General features: G+C 45.6%; 1 protein-coding gene across 1 annotated transcript in view; it reads left to right on the forward strand.

Moving 5' to 3' along the window:
• The window catches only part of GINM1 (glycoprotein integral membrane 1), a gene marked incomplete in the record, with an annotated part of 656,568 nt that overhangs the window by 584,673 nt on the left and 54,132 nt on the right, over nt 1–17,763 (forward strand).

Below are 17,763 nucleotides of genomic sequence, written 5' to 3' on the forward strand. Positions count from 1 at the left end.
CTAACCTTCCTAGGGTACACAATCAAGGAAATGAAATCCAAGCAGGTGCCCACCCAAAGGGAGCAAGCCTGGACACAGCATCCCAGATGGCATTCTTTACACCAGAAAAGCAAATTTTCCTGACAGGCTACTTCTCTCAACTAGCCACCAAACCCCAGCTGACTGCAAGGAAGATCCTGCAAGCTTTAGGGTTCATGACATCTTGCATACTACTCATTCCATATGCCAAACTGCATATGAGGAAACTTCAGTGGTACCTAAAAAGCCTTTGGTGTCAGCACACCCAAGACCTGGAGACTCTTATACCTATAATTCCTTGCCTCAGAAACAATTTTCTTTGATGGGCAACAGCATGTTCCCACAACAAGGGACTACCTTTCTCACCACCCCCTGCCACCCAGACCCTCACCACAGATGCATCAGACTATGCCTGTGGTGCACACCTGGATGGCAGGTGCATTCAGGGCCAATGGAGCCCACAGCAAATCCCGCTGCACATCAACCAAAAAGAAATGATGGCTGTCCAGCACACCTTGATTGCTTTCAAGCCCCTTCTCCCCCCTCCCCCCAGGGCTCTCCTGATCAAAACAGACAACACCACTGTAATGTGGTATATCAACAAGCAGGGAGGGACTCACTCCTACCCTCTTTGCAGGCTGGCCATGACCCTTTGGCACACAGCCTCTCCCATGCAACTCCACCTGTTAGCACAATTCCTACCAGGTTTTTTCAGCTCTCTGGCAGACCAATTAAGCAGAAATCTTCTGGACCCACACAAGTGGCAGCTCAACAGAAGAACCTTCACCCTAATAACTCAGAAATGGGGCACCCCAAAGGTCGAACTCTTTGCCTCCCACACCAACCATTAGCTCAGCAAATTCTGCACCATGGAGCATCACTGCATGGCTTGGAAAGTAGATGCTTTGTCCTTCCCCTGGGTCAATCTATCAGTCTATGCCTATTCCTCCACTACATCTCATCCCCAAGGTACTGCTCAAAATAAAGGAGGAAAAACCAAGGACAATTCTTATAGCTCCAGACTGGCCTCCCCAGCACTGCTACCCCTTGCTGCGCAGTCTGTCCCCACTGCCACCATGGCATTTTCTTCAGATTCCAAACGTCCTGACCCAAAGGGCAGGGGAATTCATGCATCCCCAATTGCAGACACTCAGTTTGGCAGTTCGTCTTATTCCCTAACCCCTAATCAATCTGCCAACCTCAGTAAACAGGTTGTAGATGTTATATGTGAGGCCAGATGCCCTAGCACTAGAAAGTCTTATGTTGACAAATGGAAAAGGTTCTGCACCTGGATTCAGTCTAAGGGAGAGAATACGGCACAGCCCTCCCTCCCTCTCATCCTGGATTACTTAGCTGACCTGCTACACAGTGGCCTCTCTTTTTCCTGTATTAAAATTCATGCCTCTGCTCATTTTCCCACTGAGCAGCCCCTTTTCTCACACCCCTTGATCAAACAGTTCCTAAAAGGGGCTAGCAACTTGAGGCCACCCACAAGAGCACCAACCCCAGCTTGGGACCTTAACTTTGTGTTGGAAAAGCTCACCCTGCCCCACCCACCCCCTTTGAACCAGCTTCTTTGCAGAGCTAAAGTTTCTGTCCTGGAAGACTGCTTTCCTTCTGGCCCTCACTTCAGCCAAAAGAGTCTCCGAGCTGCAAGCACTCATGGCTGTGGAACCCTTCATCATCTTCCATGCTGACAGGGTATCCATCAGGACTAAGCCATCCTTCATGCCCAAGGTGGTGCCCAGTGTGGCTCTCAACCAAGCCATTCATTTGCCCACCTTTTTTCCTAATCCCCAGAATAAGGGGGAAAGAATACTGCACTCTCTAGATGTGCACAGACAGCTCAGATTCTATCCAGACAGGAGTAAATCCTTCAGAAAATCTGATCAATTGCTGGTTAGCTTTGCTACAAGAGCAGAAGGCAAAGCCATCTCCAAACAAACCATTTCCAAATGGATAGCACATTGCATCCATTTCTGCTACAAACAACACGGAAAGCCTCCCCCTAAGGGGGTCAAGACTCACTCCACCAGAGCAGCCTCCACCTCTGCTGCTTTCCTCAGAGGAGTCCCCACCAGTGACATCCTGGAGGCTGCCACCTGGACATCTGTTCACACTTTTACCATACATTACCACCTGCCTGTCTTCTCAAAATCCAGGGCAGGGTTTGCCTTTACAGACTTGCAGGGCATCCTAGCCAGCCCCTAGTTTTCTTGACTGCCTCCACCCATTTCCTCAGCTTTGGGAATCAACCCAAACGTGATGACTGCAACAGTGAAACATGAAGAACATAGTACAGTTGTTTACACTTAACATAAATGTAGATGTTAGAGTGTATTCACTGTTGCAGTCCTGGTTTCCCTCCCTCCATCCCCTTTTTCTTCTCCTTCCTTACAAGGGAAATATTGGTATTTAATTTCAACTGGTGGGGTTCTTCCACCAGAATCTGGCTCCTACTTGGGGGCTCCTGACAGGTTAGGGCAAGAAAAACTGATGTAATGGTGTCGGCTGCCTTACTTTATACCACAAACGACCTGACGTCAGTCCTGAAGCGACAGCAACCGACGCAGAAATACTAAGCCTCTGGTATTCAGGCCGGCCGAGGGCTGTCCTGGCAGGGATAACCCAAATGTGATGACTGCAACAGTGAATACACTCGAACATCTACATTTATGGTAAATGTACACAACTGTACTTATAGGTAGGTACTAGGCTGTCTGCCAGAAGGCATTTATAAGCCTAGCCAGAATATGTTGGCTTTCGCCTCCCCCTTAGATTAGTTCCCTGTGCTTCTGTCCAGCAGAGCCATTGAAGTGAACCCTGGGATAAACGTTCTGTTTCCCATCCACTCGTCAAGGTTTCTCTTGAAGAGGGTTCGCAAGGAGCTCTGCCTAATGCAGATTGGAGTCTTGTTCCAGAGCATGGGAAGTCTCTGGGACAGGAATCTGTCCCTCCACCAAGTCCTATTTATTGTTGTGGTGAGGTTTAGATCCCTGGAGTGTGTGACTCGAGGGGATATGGTTTTCATTAGGTGGAGCATGTCCATCAATTCTGGGTTGGACATGGCCTTCTATGTCAGGCAGAGATCACCTCTGAGTAGGCGGTATGCAACAGAGTACAGCTGGAGTTTCTTCAGTTGAGCTGCATAGGGTGTCTGCTTGATGCCAGTGATCCTCTTGGTGAGGTAATTCTGTGGTCTTTCCAGTTGTTGCAGGTGTCTTGTAAGGTACATCCCAAATGGGGCATTGTACTCTATGATGGGTCTGATGAGTGATGCATAAAGGGGCCCAATGACCTCTTTCGATCTGGATGCAAACCCTTTTGTGATTAGGTGGGCCACATAGAAGGATTTTCTAACCACTTTGGCAATGTGATTATCAAAGGAGACGTTACTATCTACTTGGGTCCCCAGATCCCTTATTACATCTTCCGTATTTAGGGGGCTACCACCTATGTGGTAGTTTGTGGGTACTTTGTTTTTTCCAAAGGGGATGACTATCCACTTTTTGGCATTTAGCTTGAGGCCATGGTTTTGACACCAAGTATCTGTCTCAGTGAGACCCTTTTGGAGGATGTCTGTATCAGCCGGAGAGTCAATTATAGCCCCTAGTTTGCAGTCTGCGAACTTGGTCAGCCATAGTCCTCCTGTGCTTGCCTGTACCTCTGAGAAGTATATGCCGAACAGGAGGGGTCCTAGGACTGAGCCCTGGGGAACGCCACTTGTAACCGGTTTAGAGTCAGACCTAGCTCCCGCAACTCTTACCATGTGGGTTCTGTCCGTGAGCCAGTTGGCAGTCCATCTCGTGACATAGGGGTTTATGTCCAGGCTGGTGAACTTGTCTGTAGTACCTGAGTGGGGAATGGTGTCGAAGGCCTTTGCGAGGTCTAGGTAAGCTGTATGGACCACCTTTCCTTCGTCTATAGCCTTGGTAACTGTCTCAAAGAAGTCCACCAGGTTTAGGAGGCATGATCTGCCCTTAACAAAGCCGAACTGGGTAGGGTCCAGTGTTTGGAGGTTTCCAATGTTTCTGTTAATGAGATCCATGATGATGCGTTCCATAGCTTTGTAGACCAAGCTAGTCAGGCTTATAGAGCAATAGTTCTCTGGGTCCGTTGTGGTTCCACCTTTATGGAGTGGAATAACTGTTGCTGTGTGCCACTCTGTGGGCACGTAGCCTGTGGAGAGGCTGAGTTTAAACAGTGTGTTTAGGTGAGGGGTTAGTTCATCTTTGTGCTCATGTAGGACGCAGCCTGGGACACCGTCCGGTCCCATTGATGCTGTGTTTTTGGCTTTGGAGAGGGCTGTTTTAACTTGAGTGTCTGTGGATGTTCTTCGTGTTTCACTGTTGCAGTCATTACATTTGGGTAATCCTGCTGGCAGGTTGCCCTCAGCCGGCCTGAATTTCAAAGTCTTGGGTCCTGCGTCGGCCGCTGTCGCCCCTTCCCTGACATCAGGTCGTCAGCGGTATAAAAGAAGCAGCTGACGCCATTTTCTTCAGTCTTTCTTGCCGCGTGGTGCCCGAAGCAGAAGCAGTTCGCAAGTGCCGGTCGGCCGACTCTTGAAATTTTCGTGTTTGAGTTTCAGAACCAAAGTCTTCAATAAAGCTAAGTACCCCGTTAGGCAAACATTTTTCTTGCTCCAGACCGATGTCAGAAAAAGTTAATAATTGTATTACTTGTGGAAAGCAAATACCTCATAAGTATTTTCATTCTTAGTGTATTCCTTGCCTAGGCCCTGATCACAACGTTTCTGGTTGTCGATTTTGTGCTAGATTTAACCAGCGCACTATTAAGCGTCGGTATACTTTTGCTTTAAAGTATTTTGGTAGCAGGTTTAATTATCCTAAAATGTCGTCAGATAGCCATCCGACTACCAGAGTTTACAAAAAACGCAAAGAAAAGGATAGAGAAAAACAACCGAGGCCCAAAACCGACGACAAAGCTTCTCCTAAGCCAGTCGCCGGTTCTCAGTGAGGCGCTTTCGCAGCCCCTGACACCTGCTACTTTAGAGTCGCAGGACGCTATCGACTCCCACATAGAGTCAGCCATGCCGCTGGATACTCAAAGTATTGGAACCTCGGATGCTAATCCCTCAGATGGGTCTGGAGCCACTGAGCAGGTACCAGTTAATGAGGGTGTATTCAGACCACATCTTTACATTAAAACGACTGCAGCTTCAAAGACAAAGACTAAAGCAGCTTCTAAAGCAAAAAAACAAACTCATGAGCTACGTGTACAGGCCTGTATGCCCAAAAAACAGATGATCAAGATGGCCGAAGACCTGATTACCTTGGTCAGGGGTTCCCATCCCCCTCCTGATGAGGCCTAGGCGAGAGACTGACTATGAATCTTCAGATCAGGTTTCTATTTCTTCTGATTCCTCTTCTGATCAGGGATATTCTTTACCCCCTATGGGGATTCTGATGCTGAAGAATCTATACCTTCAGCATCCCCTCCTGAGGATTATTCCTTTGGGGAAACCTTGCATACCATGAGGGAGCATTTTCACTGGGAAAGCCAAGATTTTTCAGAATCTAAAAAGAGGCTCAGGGATTTCCTTTTACTACCACAGCACAGGCCTCTAGCCATTCCCCGTGTTAGACATTGTAGATGATGTGTTTTTGGAGTCTAGTTTGACCCCTGACTCCTTACCTCCAGCTCCTGATAAGCCTGACAGATACTACAGGGCTCCTGACTCACACAAATTTCTTTTTAAAAACTCTGCTGCTGACCCAGAAACTAATTCACGGGGTCCCAAGGGAGTTAAGGCCTCTACAGCAAAAAACCCAACCCCCTCTGACAGATATTCAAGGGCACTGGATAGATGGGGAAAAAAGGTTTACACATCTGCAACTTTGGCTATAAGGGCCTTAAACTGCCAGTTTCATATGCTCAAGTATCAGCAACATCTCATGAGATTGCTTAAACAGAAAATTATGTTAAATTCTGAATGTGCTGAAAACAAGGAAATGCAGGATTTATTGCATGCAGCTGAACAAGCTGGAAAGCATACTTTGCAATGTGGTTTTGATTCTTTGGAGGCCTCCTGCAGGGCCGCACTTACGGGTTCTGTAATTAGGAGGCATGCTTGGTTAAAGGAACAAAATCTGCCTGATCATGTTAGTTAAGTTACTAGATGCACCTTTACAGCATGATACTTTGTTTGGTGCTAAGGCAGAAGAGGTGTTAAAGAAAATGGAAGACAAAGCTAAATCTATGCAAACTGTTAAAGAGTTTTTACAAGTACAGCCACCTAGGTTTAGTAGACACTGGCCTACAAAAAAGTGGTCCTTTTCTCTGTCAGACAGACCTCAAAGGGGCAGATCCAGATGCCCAAGTGGCAGATCCCAGGCGCAAGGTTCTTATAGGTCAAAACAATGGGGTGCTTCTACCTCCAAAGCTGGAGAAGATAAAGCACAAACATACAGCAAGCAGTCCCAATGACTTTCCCCTGCCTGCACCAAGTACTTATCTTCTGGCAGCACCCTTAGGGGGAAAATTAGCACTTTTTGCTCAAAATTGGCACATTATAACCCAGGACAAATGGATTCTAAATATAGTGTCACAAAAAGGCAAACGGCTGGCTAGATCTGCCAAAAAATCAGTGGGCAGAAGCACAAAAACAAGTTTCATCCCTCATGGACATGGGGGCCATTCAGCAAGTACCAGAGCAAGAGCGGGGACAAGGATTTTACTCAAGACTGTTCTTGGTACCCAGAAAGGACAAGGCCTGGAGGCCGATACTGGACCTATCTATTCTGAACAGATTCCTGGGTATTCCAAAATTCAAAATGTTGACTTTGCAGCAACTTCTGCCCATGTTGGGCAAGAAGGCTTGGCTTGTGGCTTTAGACCTAAAAGAGGCATACCTGCATGTTCCAATCAGACAATCGTGCCGAAGACACCTCAGATTCAAGGCTGGTTCAATACATTACCAATTCTCTGCACTGCCCTTTGGCTTATCTACTGCGCCCAGGGTTTTTACAAAGTGCCTGGCACCAGTAATTGCATTCTGCAGACAAAGAGGAATACAAATATACCCTTACTTGGACGACTGTCTAATTCAAGCAGAGAACAAGGACATTCTTCTTCAACATCTGGCATTTGTGAAAAGACTTCTAACATGCCTAGGGTACAAAGTCAACGAAAAGAAATCAAAACTATTACCCTCTCAAGATATAACATTCCTGGGTGCAAGCTTGAATACAACTGCCCAGATGGTTTATCTCACACCAGACAAACAAAGGCAACTGACTACCTATTTCACAATGTTGGCAGCAAAGGCCCAGTTATTTGCAAGAAAAATTCTGCAGGCTTTGGGCTTCATGGCATCCTGCATCCTACTAATTCCATATGCAAGACTGCATATGAGGAAACTTTAATGGTACCTAAAAAGTGTTTGGACCCAACATTGCCACAGCCTGGAAACAATGATTACTCGCATTCCCTGCCTGCAGCAGGAGTTTCGATGGTGGGCAAAGGCTTGTCACCAGAACAAGGGACAGCTATTGACATTACCCCCAGCCAGGCAGACACTAACAACGGATGCATCAGATTATGCCTGGGGGGCCCACATGGCAGGAAGATGCATTCAGGGCACATGGACCTCAAACCAAATGCATCTACATATCAATCAAAAAGAGATGCAAGCTGTTCAAAATGCCGTGACAGCCTTCAAGGACCTACTTCATCTGGGACAACTACTGATAAAGACAGACAACACCACGGTCATGTGGTATATAAACAAGCAGGGGGACACATATTCTTACCCCCTTTGCAGACTAGCCATGGCATTGTGGGACACAGCTTTGACTTACCAAGTACATTTGTAGGCACAATTCCTGCCAGGAAAGGAGAATACTCTGGCAGACGAACTAAGTAGAAACCTCATGGATCCCCACGAGTAGAAGCTGGATCCACAAGTCTTCAGCATGATAACAAGGAAATAGGGATGCCCGGACATAGATCTATTTGCCTCCCCTCACAACTACAAACTAAAAAGATTCTGCACAAGAACTTATCACAGACAAGCATGGAAAGTGGACGCCCTATCATTCAGCTGGAAAAACCTATCAGTATGTGCCTTCCTCCACTGCCTCTCCTCCCCAAGGTACTCCTAAAGGTCAGACAGGAGAAACCAAAGATGATACTGATTGCCCCAGACTGGCCCCGCCAGTACTGGTATCCAATCCTAAAGAACTTGTCTCGTTACCCAGCTTGGACCTTACCTCAGTTACCTTGTCTACTGTCCCAGCAAAACAATCAGATCCTGCACAGCCAACTTAGGACATTAAACCTGGCAGCATGGCGGATAATGTAATCATACAAAAAACACCTCTCAGCAAAGCTGTGATGGATGTCATTCTGGAAGCCAGAAGGCCAAGTACAAGAAAGTCTTATGCTGGAAAATGGAAGAGATACTGTGCTTGGAATCAGGCACAAGGAACTGATACCAAATATTCCTCAGATTTTGCAATACTTAACTGAGATGCTGGACAAAGGCCTATCTTTCATCAATTAAAATTCATGCCTCTGCCATTTCGGCTCATTACAATACAGAGCCACCAATTTTTTCTCATCCTTTATTAAAGCAGTACCTCAGAGGAGCCAAAAATTTAAGGCCTCCAAGGAGATCACCAATACCTGCATGGGACCTCAACTGTGTCTTGGAAAAAGCTCACCCTGCCTCCTTTTGAGCCAGCTGCTACTGTTGATATAAAGTTTTTATCTTGGAAAACAGTTCTGCTCCTAGCAATTACTTCTGCAAGACGAGTTTCAGAGCTACAGGTGCTCATGGCTGTGGAACCTTTTATCATTTTTTATCTAGACAGGGTCTCTCTGAGAACAAACCCAACATTTATGCCTAAAGTGGTGTCCAGTGTGGCTCTTAACCAAACTATTCATCTGCCAACTTTTTATCCAAATCCGCAGAACAAGGGGGAGAGAATTCTGCACTCTTTGGATGTACACAGACAGCTTAGATTCTACTTGGGCAGAACCAAAGCTTTCAGGAAGACAGAGCAATTACTAGTGGCATATGCTGCAGGATCACAAGGAAAGGCTATCTCAAAGCAGATTATCTCAAAGTGGATAGGCCACTGCATTCGTTTCTGCTATTCACACCATGGCAAGCCAGTGCCTAAGGGCATTAGGCCACATTCCACCAGAGCTGCAGCCACTTCAGCCTTTCTCAGGGGAGTATCAACCAGAGACATTTTAGAGGCGGCTACTTGGAGTTCAGTGCACACCTTTACAAAGCATTATTGTCTGCCATTGTACTCTAAATCCAGTGCAGGCTTTGTCACTGCAGTTCTCTAGGGCCTCATAGCCGCTCCTAATGCTGTTTAGCTCCAGCCTCCCAACCATAGCTTTGGGACTGTACCCAAATGTAATGACTGCAGCAGTGAAACACGAAGAACATAGTACAGTTGTGTACACTTACCATAAATGTAGATGTTCGAGTGTATTCACTGTTGCAGTCCAGGTTACCCACCCACCATCTCCCTTTTTTTATGGATCTTATCTTTTTTTCTCTGATTTATACAACCTATGTGGTGTATTTGCTTATAGATGAAGGTAAAATTTATATTGGTGCATTTATTGATTTATATATATATAAATTTTGGCTACCCTTTTAAGGGGGCACCTGACATCTGGGGCAAGAAAAACTGAAGAAAATGGCGTCGGCTGCTTCCTTTATACCCCTGATGACCTGGCGTCAGGGAAGGGGCGACAGCAGCCGACACAGGACCCAAGACTTTGGAATTCAGGCCTGCTGAGGGCAACCTGTCAGCAGGATTACCTAAATGTAATGACTGCAACAGTGAATACACTCGAACATCTACATTTATGGTAAGTGTACACAACTGTACTTTTCAGGGGCACTACATTCTTCTGGTATAGTTATGGGCCCTTTTGGGGGTGAGAGGGGGGGTGAAGTTTACTCTGAATCTGTCTGCCAGGATGTTGGCTATATCAGTCGGTTCAGTATATTTTGTGCCATTCTGCACTAACTCCGTGCAGATCTGAGAATTGCCCCTTAGATACTTGACATAGCTGAAGAATGCCGAGTACATGGCAATTTTTCTTTCAAAGCTAGCCTTGGATGATTTTATGAGGGAACGTAGTTTCTTGCTGATACTGATCAGGGATGTCGTCCCTTCTTCGGATTTTACTTTTCCTCCTTCTATTGTAAAGCTTGTTTATGGCAGGGGTCCACCAGACTGGTTTCCTTTTCTTGGAGGAGTGAGTCTTGGTTTTGTTTAGGATAGTACGATCCATGCATTCTTGTAGGTGCCCATAGAGTGCATTAGTAAAGGACTTTGCAGCTTGGACAGCGTTATCCTTTAGCATGGGGGCTTTGAAACTTCCCACCTCGGTCTTAAGTAACGTGAAGTTTGCCACTGTGGTTTCTTTGACCGAGGGTGGTGGCGGAATGTGGATATCCAGAGTGATTAGTTTATGGTTAGATCTAACCAGCGAGGGGTTTACCTCTGGTGTGGAACACCGGTCACCCATGTTGGTGATGACCAGGTCCAATATGTTGTCACCTCTGGTGGGGGTGTTGACCAGTTGATCCAGGGTATTTGAGTTTATAAATTCTAGGAAATGTTAGGCAAGGGAGTTTGTACTTGAGTAGTTCTCCTAGTTAATGTTTGGGTAATTGAAATCACCCAATTTCAGGGTGTTTGGTAGGACCTTTATGTTTCCCAGTGTTTCCAGGAATGCGGAGTGGGGGTCCTGGGACATGGTGGGTGATCTGTAGCAGGTTATAATTTGAATAGTAGTTTTGCCCGTTGTTAGTTGCACGTGGATGATCTCTGAAGCATCGTTCTGTACCACTAACCTGGAGGTGTGGGCATACTTGATGAATATGGATACTCCCCCGCCTTTTGTATTTCGGTCCAGGTTTTGTGGACGAAATGTATGGTATGAGTTGTAGCCTGGTAGTACTGGGGTGCTGTCTGGAGCCTTAAACCAGGTTTCTGTTACTGCACATATATCGATTTTCTTCATACTGAGGAGTGCGTGCATTTTGAAGTTTAGACTTCTGGCATTGAGTAGCATTACCCTCAGTTTTTTGTTACTTGTGCTATTTACGGTGATGGGTTTGTCATTTGAGCCTTGACTAAAAAAGGCACTATGGGGTTGGCAAGAGCCTTGGCCAGTATTCAAAAGCCTAAGGGTGACCAGTACAAGCTCTCTCTAGCGAAGCAGCGTGGCTTGCTGAGCATGTCATCCCAGGCTGACAGACACTGGATCCCCATTGAATGACACCAGAAGCTTAGCCAATTGTTGAAATTGATCATTTTTTTCTCTATACCGTGGTATGATTCTTGGTGAGGGCAGGATGCTACTTAGGGTCAGGGTCATACTGGCCTGGGCTATGTGATCAGAGAGCTCCTCCATGTCTCTTTTCATGTAGCCCAGGGAGGTACGGCTCAGGTCATTCACACCAACATGGACAATGACAGAGTCATATTTGTACTTGTTCTGGAGTGATCTGAGTCAGTGTTTTTCCTCACCTTTTGTAGCTGATTTTCTTTTGGGTCCTCTGTATTTATTTTTTCCTGGCATCCAGGCAGTGCACTTACTAGCCAGTTACTAAAATTTACCCCAAAATAAGACCACTGGCTTTCTCTTCTGAGTTTCTGTTTTCACACTGGGAGAGCTAGAATTAAGCTGTTATTCAGTGTGCAGCCATCTTGGAAGTCCACCCCCTGATGATGGATTGTCCTTATTTAGTCCTAAAGTCAAAGAAATTTCACTGAATAGTGGACAAGAAGGCAAAATGCCATGTGCCATTGGAGTACACTTTGAAACTTCTCATAGGTCCTTTTGAAAGAACCAGAATGGTGCAGAACACTGTATTTCCCAAAAATTGTCCCAAAAAATGTGAAGTCTTTTCTTTGTTTCCCCATCAGATAGGTCACTCCGAAATAGAGGTTGTCCTTCAACTGATGCCACCATGTAGGTGGAAAGGGTCTGCAGAATCAGTGGTTTAGGGGTCTTTTCTAATGCAAGCTTCCCCAGTTTCCATGAAGAGTTGCCCGACTGCTCTCCTCTGGAGGCATTCGGGAGTTGGTCTGTGTTATGCTTAGTTGGCCATTGCACAGGATATATGGGTGAATAGCATAATGCCCAACTACTTGTGTCTTGCCTTTCATATCCACTCTCAAACTTCTACTCCCCTTTGAGATGTTCTTCCATGCCAAGACAGAGAGCAGCAGCTCAAGAGATCATTAATCTTCAAAAAAAAAAAAAAAAAATTAGTAGTTCAGGAGGTCCCACCTGACCAGAAAAGGTCTGGTATATACTCGAGTCTTTATAGTTCCAAAACAAACTCATGATTTCATGCCCATTATATATCTCTGCGGCTTTAACCCTTGTATCAAAAAGATGAAATTCTGGATGATCACAGCGCAGGTCTATCTTTGTCCTTCCAAGAAGGGGATCGTATGTGATGGGATGTTTCCACCGTATTGAAGTTGCGAAGCTGTCCACAGGGTATCTGCACTTCTGGCTGGGAGTCAAATGTTTCCAGTTCTGATCACAGCCTTTTATTCTCACCACTGACCCTTGGCTGTTCACCAAGTGCATGGCAGTAGTCACTGCCCATTGCTGGGTGAAATGGTTCTGGGTGTTCCCATATTTAGATGATTGATTCTTTATTGCAGCTGCACTAAAATACTTTATAGTAAGAGATCACCATTTGTGTCAGTCCTTGGATATTTCTTTAAATACCAAAAATCAAACCTGGAGCCTACACAGTAATTAGATTTAATTGGATGCCACCTGGAGGCTACCTCAAGAATTGCAAGACACTCTGAGCAAAGACTTTTTTTTCTCAGACTTCATTCTAAACCTTCAGCAGACTTCCCCACTAGACCGTCTGGTACTGCAAGCATTAGGCATGCTGTGTAGCAGCCATTGGGTTACCTGTTCATGTTAGGTTTTACTTGAGAGTACTGCAGTGGACATTCCTTGTGCAGTGGTCCCATTGCAGTCACCCTCTTCATTTTCCTGTCCAGCTATCTACAGTCTGCAAAAGTATTCTAAAATGGTGTATTCAGTGTCCGTTAGTACAAGCAGGTTGACCCTTTGTTTAGCCCCTTCTGTCAGCCACAGTCACCACAGATGATTCTTCTCTGGAGCAGGGGGAAGAGCATTATGAAGGAAGCGGAGTCTGAGGAATGTGGTCACATAAATAGTGTTGCAGGCCCTCCAAGATTTCCTTCCTGAGGATGTAATTTCAGTACATACAGTGCAGTACATAAACAAGTAAGGGAGAATCCCTTCCTACTTATGCTAGAAGGCCTTGAACATGTGGGAATGGCTGTTTTTTGTAATAGTAATGCACATTCCAGATGTTCTTCGTGTTTCACTGTTGCAGTCATTACATTTGGGTAATCTGCTGGCAGGTTGCCCTCAGTCAGCCTGAATATCAAAGTCTTGGGTCCTGCATCGGTTGCTGTCTCTTCTTCCATGACGTCAGGTCGTCAGGGGTATAAAACAGGCAGCCAACGCCATTTTCTTCAGTCTTTTTTGCCGCGCGGTGCCCGAAGCAGAAGCAGTTCGCATGTGCCGGTCGGCCGACTCCTGAAATTTTCGCATTCAAGTTTCAGAACCGAAGTCTTCATTAAAGCTAAGTACCCCATTGGGGAAACTTTTTCTTGCACCATACCGATGTCAGTAAAAGTTAATAATTGCATTACTTGTGGGAAGCAAATACCTCATAAGGATTTCGATTTGTACTGTATTCCTTGCCTAGGCCCAGATCATAATGTACCTTGCTGTCGGTTTTGTGCTAGATTTAACCAATGCACTATTAAGCGTCGGTTTATCTTTGCTTCAAAATATTTTGGAAACAGATTTAACTACTCTGAAATGTCGTCAGATAGCAATCTGACTACCGGTGTTCACAAAAAACACAAAGAAAAGGACAGAGACAGACCGTCGAGGTCCAAAACCGACGACAAAGCTTCTCCTAAGCCAGTCGCCAGTTCGCCGGTACTCAGTGAGGCACTTTCGCAGCCCCTGATACCCACTACTTTAAGGTCGCAGCCCTCTACTGAGACCCATGTGGAGTCCGGCATGCCGCGAGAATCTCAAAGTATTGTACCCACGGATGTCTCTCCCTCGGATGGGTTCTGGAGTCACTGAGCAGGCACCGGCTTCTGAGGGTGTTTTCAGGCCTCAGCATTTCTATATAAAACCGACGCCAGCTTCAAAAACAAAGACAAAAGCAACTCTTAAGGCTAAAAAAAACTACGCATGAACCACGTGCTCAGGCCTCTATGCCCAAGAAACAGATGATCAGAATGGCTGAAGACTTAATTACCTTGATCAGGGGTTCCCAACCCCCCCTCCCCCCAATGAGGCCTAGGCAAGACACTGATTATGAATCTTCAGATCAGGTTTCTATTTCTTCTTATTCCTCTTCTGATCAGGAATTTTCTATACCTCCCTATGAGGATTCAGATGCAGAGAAATCCATCCCATCTGCATCTCCTCCTGAAGATTATTCTTTTTGTGAAACCTTGCATACTTTGAGGGAACATTTTCATTGGGAGAGTCAAGATTTCTCAGAATCAAAAAATTGGCTTGGGGATTTCCTCCTTCTCCCTCAGCATAGGCCTTTGGCCATACCTCCTGTTTTAGACATTGTTGATGTGTTTTCGGAATCGAGCATGGCTCCAGATTCCCTACCACCGGCTCCTAGCAAGTAAGACAGATATTACAGGGTTCCTGACTCCCACAAATTTTTATTCAAAAATCCTGCTGCTTACCCTGAAACTATCTCACAGGGTCCCAAAGGTGTAAAGGCCTCAACAGCTAAGAATCCTTCCCATTCTGATAGAGATTCCAGGGCGCTGGATAGATGGGGAAAGAAGGTTTATACGTCTGAAACCTTGGCAATTAGGGCCTTAAACTGCCAGTTTCATATGCTTAACTATCAACAGCATGTTATGGGATTATTGAAACAGAAAATGATGATAATGTCTGAATGTGTGGAAAATAAAGAATTACAGGAATTATTGCATGCAGCAGAACAGGTTGGAAAGCATACTTTGCAATGTGGTTTTGATTCTTTGGAGGCCTCAATGCAGGGCTGCAGTTGTTGGATCTGTGATTAGAAGGCATGCCTGGCTCAAAGAGCAAAATCTGCCTGAACATGTTAAAGCTAAATTGTTGGATGCTCCTTTACAGCATTATACTGTGTTTGGTAATAGGGCAGAAGAGGTTTTAAAGAAAATGGAAGACAAAGCTTAAGTCTATGCAAACTGTAAAAGACTTCTTACAAGTGCAGCCACCAAGATTCAGTAGACACTGGCCTATAAAAAATCGGTACTTTCCTGTGTCCGACAGAGCCTCACGGGGCAAATCCAGGCGCTCAAAAGGCTCTAGATACCAATCACAGGGTTCCTACAGGTCAAAACAATGGGGTGCCTCTACCTCCAAATCTGGAGGAAACAAAGCACAACCCTACAGTAAGCAGTCTCAATGACTTCCCTCTGCCATCACCAAGCACTTATCTTTTGGCAGCCCCCTTAGGGGGAAAACTAGCACTTCATGCTCAAAATTGGCAGTTAATATCCCAGGACAAATGGGTATTAAACATAGTATCCCAGGGATACAGATTTCATTTCCATACCTTGCCAGTTCCAAACGGTTGGCCAGATCTGCCACAAAATCAGTGGGCAGAGGCACAGAAACAGGTTACGTCCTTCATGGATATGGGGACTATTCAGCCAGTACCAGAACTAGAAAAAGGACAAGGGTTTTACTCGACTGTTCTTGGTACCCAGAAAAGACAATGCCTGGTGCCCAATACTGGATTTATCGATTTTGAACACATTCTTGGACATCCCAAAATTCAAAATGCTGACTTTGCAACAGCTTCTGCCCATGCTGGGCAAGAATGCTTGGCTAGTGACTCTAGACTTAAGAGGCATACCTGCATATCCCAATAAGGGAATCATGCAGAAGATAACTCCACTTCAAGGCTGGTTTTATGCATTACCAATTCTCTACACTGCCCTTTGGCTTATCTACTGCACCCAGGGTCTTTACAAAGTGCCTGGCACCAGTAATTGTATTTTGCAGACAAAGAAGCATTCAGATCTATCCATACTTGGACGACTGTCTCATTCAAGCAGAAAACAAGGACATTCTTCTTCAGCATCTGGCGTTTGTAAAAAGGCTTCTAACATGCCTAGGTTACACAATAAACGAAAAGAAATCACAACTGGTACCCTCTCAAAAGATTACATTCCTGTGTGCAAGCTTGAATACATCTGCCCAGATAGCTTACCTTACACCAGACAAACAAAGGCAACTGACTGTTTACTTCAAACAGATGGCAACAAAAACCCAGTTATCTGCAAGACACATTCTGCAGGCTTTGGGGTTCATGGCATCCTGCATTCTACTAATTCCATATGCAAGACTGCATATGAGGAAACTACAATGGTACCTAAAAAGTTTATGGAGACAGCATTGTCAGAGTAGGGAAACAATGATTCCTCTCATTCCCTGCCTACAACAAGAGTTTCTTTGGTGGGCAGAGACATGTCACCAGAACATGGGACGGTCTTTCACTCTACCCCCTGCCAACCCAACCCTAACTACAGACGCATCAGACTATGCTTGGGGGGCCCACCTGGCGAGGAGATGCATTCAGGGCATATGGAGCCCAAAACAAATACATCTGCATATCAACCAGAAAGAGATGTTAGCTGTTCAGAATGCCCTGACAGCTTCAAGGACTTGCTTCATCCAGGACAACTACTGATAAAGACAGACACCACCACGGTTATGTGATACATAAACAAGCAGGGGGGCACACATTCCTACCCCCTTTTCAGACTAGCCATGGCACTGTGGGACACAGCCTTGACTTACCAAGTACATCTTCAAGCTCAATTCCTGCCAGGAAAACAAAATACTCTGGCAGACGACCTAAGCAGCAATCTTATGGACCCTCACGAGTGGAAACTGGATCCACAAGTCTTCAGCATGATAACAGAGAAATGGGGGAGCCCGGACATAGATCTGTTTGCCTCTCCCCAGAACTATCAGTGCGACAAATTCTGCACAAGGACTTATCACAGGCAAGCATGGAAAGTGGATGCCCTATCCTTCAGTTGGGAAAACCCATCAGTCTATGCCTTTCCTCTTCTGCCTCTTCTTCCCATGGTCCGACAGGAAAAACCAAACATTATTCTAATTGCCCCGGACTGGCCTCGCCAGCACTGGTACCCAATTCTGAGGAATATGTCTCAACTCCCTCCTTGGTACTTGCCTCAAATACCTCATCTACTGTCTCAGCAGAACAATCAATTTCTGCACAATCAGCTCCAAACTCTGAACCTGGCAGCATGGCTGATCATGTAATCATTCAAACACCACCTCTCAGTAAATCTGTGATGGATGTCATTTTTTGGAAGCCAGAAGGTCTAGTACTAGAAAATCTTATGCTGATAAATGGAAGAGATTCTGTGCTTGGAATCAAGCACAAGGGACTGGCACAGCAAAGCCAAATATCCCTCAGATTTTACAATACTTGACTGAGATGTTTGACAAGGGCCTATCTTTTTCATCAATAAAAATCCATGCCTCTGCCATCTCGGCTCATTACAACACAGAGCCACCCATTTTCTCTCATCCTCTGCTAAAACAGTATCTTAGAGGGGCCAAAAATTTAATGCCTCCCAGAAGATCACCAACTCCTGCATGGGA

The sequence above is a fragment of the Protopterus annectens genome, chromosome 1.part0 (genome assembly GCF_019279795.1).
Source record: "Protopterus annectens isolate FY-2018-M chromosome 1.part0, PAN1.0, whole genome shotgun sequence".
In the NCBI taxonomy this organism is placed as follows: Eukaryota; Metazoa; Chordata; order Ceratodontiformes; family Protopteridae; genus Protopterus; species Protopterus annectens.